At 41.9% G+C, this 4,801-nt stretch overlaps 1 protein-coding gene across 1 annotated transcript in view; it reads left to right on the forward strand.

Annotated features, from left to right (window-relative positions):
• Window positions 1-4,316: 4,316 nt before the first annotated feature.
• The window catches only part of ZBTB20 (zinc finger and BTB domain containing 20), a 32,720-nt gene continuing 32,235 nt past the window's right edge, over window positions 4,317-4,801 (forward strand). The window contains exon 1 of the mRNA XM_032208225.1: window positions 4,317-4,379. The gene's annotated coding sequence lies outside the window, so the exon portion shown is untranslated. The remainder of the gene's footprint in view (window positions 4,380-4,801) is intronic.

The raw sequence follows: 4,801 nt of genomic DNA on the forward strand, positions 1-4,801 counted from the left end.
ACAAATTAATTTCTGAATTTCAGGCCCACTTAACAGATAGTGGACATACGGTTTTCCCAGTAGAGTACAGAAATGAGCAGTTTCTTCTCACAGATGAAGGCCTGACTGTTGAGAAAAATTCACACTGTGGCCTTCTGATAATGTGCCCTGTGCTGGTAATTTTTTCTGTTTTCTATGGCATGAGTTCTGGTCTCTGATGGAAAGGTGTCGTGTATGTAATAGCGCATCTTGATCTCTGCTGAAGACATTGCGGTCGGATACCTACCTCTGCAGGTAGCCGACGTCCTAACCTTGTTCACTTAACATAAATGCCACAGCCTGCCCTAGTCAGAGGATGTGCTTTCTTTTGAAAAGGAAACAGTAAAGTGCATCTGGAATCACCCACTTCATGCAAGAAGCTGGCTCCCGAGTCACGTTTGTTGATGGTTAACGCCGCTGCTCTCATCTTTTCCTTCTCAGTGCTGCTTTAAAAATTTCACCCAAAATGCTACTCCTGTAGAGAAAAAGTAAGCAAAAAAGAATTGCATTTAACCTAGACAGCTGAGTCTGAAAATATATCCGTGATTGTGAAAGCGTCATTTAAAACTGACCCCACCTTACTCAAGAGACCTGTACAATATGTGGATTAAGATCAGACGTGCTTACTTCTGTGGCACTAGCGAGTTCTTATTTTCCATTGCCTCATGATAGACTGTGCTGTGCCAGCGCAGCAAATAATAATCAGAAATAAGCTCACAAAAAGCTCATCTTTTAATTTTTTCATTACTAGGGATCACACAGAAGGCAGAAAGGAGCAGACTTCTGAAGATACGAGGGGGAAAAAGCATTGCAGGGATAAAATAAATAGCAATTAACTTAAAAAAAAATTGAGCTCCCTTGATCAGGAGTCACTAAAAGAAAGTAACAGAAAACTGTGGTACCAGGTCTCAAGCTCATGCACGAAGAGAAAGAGCTATTCTGCTGGTTGTGTCTTGCAGGTCGAACGTGTGGGTGCCCCGAACAAAGAGGGAATACTGAAAGGGTCCGGTGATGTCTCTGAGCAGAAAGAAGTGTAATTAGGGGCAGAGACAGAAACGTCCCACAGGGAACAAACTTAGAAAAAGCAAATTTCAGGACTGAGCACCAACAGGAAATTGATGTTTATAGTATTTCAGCCTTCTATAAAGGAAATATTGTGGCGGTGTGTTGCGTAAAGATCAGAGTCAGGCCAATGCTTGCTTGTGTGTGTTTTAAGTAATAGGATATGACAGACCGCATCAGATCAATGGTGCTGATTAATGAACGGCTCCGGAAAGGTGGCAAACGAGATGAAAGGGTCAAGACACAAATTTCAGGAGGGAGGAGGAGGAGGGCCAGTACATCAGAATATGGAGTTATGGTTTGGGAGCCCATTAATCATCAGCATTATTATGTAAAGTACCACATTTTCTGCTGACTTTATGTCCACTGTGTCTCCACTGAAGCCACTATAGAAATTGACCTGAAGTGTACATCCTAAATCAAAATCTGTAGTACATCACTGCTATCATAAAACGGACCTTCCTTAATAAAAGCAGTAATACAATTAATGTTTCTTACACCCTCTAAATTACCAGATAAAGCTTGAGAAGAGCAAGGTGGAATAAATGTGAGGTTACATAAAATGCCCGAGTTAGTATTGTTAGTGGGAATATTTAAGTAATAGCAGTCTGCATTTCTGGAATGCATTCATCCAGAAAGCTTATCCTCCAAGATCTTAATTAAGAACACAGTACCTCGTGGAGCAGGGATGTTAATGTTTTCCTTTTCTCAGTAGAGGAGCCCAGGTAGATAGGGAAAAAGTGACTAAACCCAGTGCCACACATCAAATTTGCCTGCTGTCCTGCATGTCTCTCTTTTTGCCCAATCTTCTCGTGGTCAAAAAAATCATTTTCCTCTATTTTTTCTCTAGCTAGATAAAAACTTTTAGCAATTTTGGGGGTGTTTCCTTCTCTGTGGTGCTCTGCATGTCTTCTGAAGCACCACCAGCTTTGTTGATGTTTTGTACTTAAAACGTACCTGCCAACCATTGATGATCTCAGTGCTTTACGTGCATCACGCTGGAGGAAAAGAGATGTATCTTCCAAAGCCCTAGCAAAAAAGATGAAGAAAAATGGAAATATTCTAAGCGCAGATTTCCACGGGGGTTTTAGTGCACAGATTTTGTAGAAGACTTTGAACAGCCCATCTCTAACAACTTGTTTCCCTGACCTTTGATGTGAAGCCAGATTGAGTGCTAGGCAGCGCTATGACAGAGAGCCACTTGGATTGGAATCCCAGAGATTGGAAGAGCAATAAATGACACACACAAAGAGAGAGGTGACAAAATATGCAGGATTAGTACATTCAGTTCTTAGACTTCTCTTGTGTGAAATTAGGAGTGAAGTGAGCAGGAGTTTTGCCGAAGTAAAGACTAAAGACCCGATCCTGTGATTTTCTGCTTCTGGTACAAGTTAAAAATGCATGGCGACTGAAGTACTGGGCACTCTTCAAGGCATGCAGGATGTATGCCTGAAAAAGACGAGGAGCAGCCAGACAAAAGACAGATGTGTTCAAAGTGGATAAAAGAAGGGAGGTCAGCATTAACAGAATAGGTGGGGCGCGCACAGAAGGGGAAAGGAGAGTTTGAAAGTAAGCCACACTGCGTGTTAGCAAGGACTTCAATCTGCAGAATCGCTGGGCATTATTGCACTTCTGAAATTCAACCCTTCGCGCTGGTCAAAGGTGTCACTGTTCTGTGCAGTTCTTTTGAGCTAACCTGATGCTGGCATATGGTTCCACTCCAAACTCCGGTGAAAGTCAGAGGTTCAGGCTGAGTTGAGGATTTTTTTTTTTCTGTTTAAATTTTCACAATCTGCAATTCAAAGCAGGCCTCAAGAAGGGAGAGCCCACAAAAACTGGAATCAAAGATGGTTTTTGAGCCCCTGTGAAGTGCAGTTGATGGATTTTGTGTAGCCTGTTGAAATGAGTATGTAGCATATATCCCAGTCTCCAGTAAGCGTCATCATTACAAAATGTGTAAACTGAACATAAAACTGAATGTATATTTTGTGAAGCACATTATTCCAATGTCATCTAAAATCCTTCATTGTGTCTGCTGGCACTCATTCCAGTGTTCCTGCTGCACTAACAGTGGGGTTTTCTTTATTGTGTTGCATTTACAGACATAAATTCCAACTTGCACAGTGACATTAACTACCTGTGAAATAACAATTACATCTCTTATCATTTTTTGTTCACCTCCTTGATTTCTTTGATAAAGCAAATATTTGCTTTTCTTGTCGGATCAGAGCAGGCAAAATTATTTATTCATGGAAACAGCACCATTGGCTTCACTGTGGGTAGGACTGAATATGCTGATGTCCCAGGAGTTCTTTGCATAAGTGAAGTAAGCAGGATTTAATTCTGTCTCTGGATGTTAACTTCAGACACATTTCCAACATCCACAACGAGCCACCCAAAGATCATACGAAGTTAGCAAAGGAGGAGCTCTGTTAGTCTAGCGAAGGATTCAAGTCCCCCAAAAATGTAAATACTCCCAAAAACTTAGGTCTGGGTGGTGAAATCACCCTCTAATAAATACTGGAGCTGAGGTTTCTCTTTGGATCCACTTCTGTGTTAGTCCATTGAGCCCAACTCCCTCTTGAGCTCGGGACGTTTCAGACTTAAAGCTGCTGCTGAGCTGCCTCTTTCCCGAAGGGCTGACAATAAGCTGTTTCACTGGCCTCACTGCAGTCGACCTGGTGGCCGATGGGAGATAAGTGGGGTTTCTGCTTTGATGTGAGCCGTCATTTTTGTGATGCAAAGACAGCAAAAGAGGCGAAGGAGGTTGTTGTTTTTTTTTTTTTTCCTTCCTTTTCCTGCCTTTTAGTTCTAAGGAAGTGTTTGTTGCTGCTCTGAACAGGACTAGCCTTGTTGTTCTGATGAGATGCATTTTGGTGCCAAGTTTGTGCTAGCTCTCCATCACTTCTCCGTGCTCATGCCGTCAGAGTGAGCAACTTCTCAGAATGAATCCTACTGATAGCCTTTTGCTGGCTCGTCCTCTCTGTCCCAACTTCACCAGAATAGGTTGCATGGGTAGCCTGTGGTAGCCGGGGACCAATTCTGTTGTCATTTACAGATGGGGCTGGGGAGATTGAACCAGGCTCCAGCCAGCTGTACTGACAGTGGAGAATGCCAGTTAGCATTGCAGCAAGTTTTCTTGCTCTTGGTAAATAATTATTATTTCCCCCCTGACCTTTCCTTTTGGTTCTTTCTGGTATAGACACAGCCTCTCTCTGTTCCCTGCCCCAATGAACGTCTGCACTAGGTCCAAGGCTTGGAGTAATTTACCTGAAGAGTGATACCATTTGGAAACCACTGTAAGTATATTTTATCTCTTATAAAAGACTGCTTGTTTCAGCAAAAAAAAAAAAAAAAAAAAAAAGACATATTTAAAAAACAAAAACAAACTGCAGCACCTGTGAGCATTACTGATGAGTGTAAGCTAAGTTTTGCTTTTGAAACTTACAAGGAAATATGTGGGCAAAAAAATATGTCAATAAAAAGCTGTTAAATATTTAAGTCGTAGCCTCACAGCGTAGTTCAGCCATGGCTGGTTTGATGTGCTTGTGTCTTTTCGTTTGGCAGGTTCTCCCTGCTCCCTGCTCTAGTTCGTGCTGTTGTAGTCGATTCATCCATGTTTGTCTTCAGAGTGTTTATCTTCTTTTTTATTCTTATTACTTTTTAATGAGACACCTTTCCTCTCGCTGGTGTTTCATGCAATGCAGATTGAATTTACTGC

Source organism: Aythya fuligula, chromosome 1 (assembly GCF_009819795.1).
Source record: "Aythya fuligula isolate bAytFul2 chromosome 1, bAytFul2.pri, whole genome shotgun sequence".
NCBI lineage: Eukaryota > Metazoa > Chordata > Aves > Anseriformes > Anatidae > Aythya > Aythya fuligula.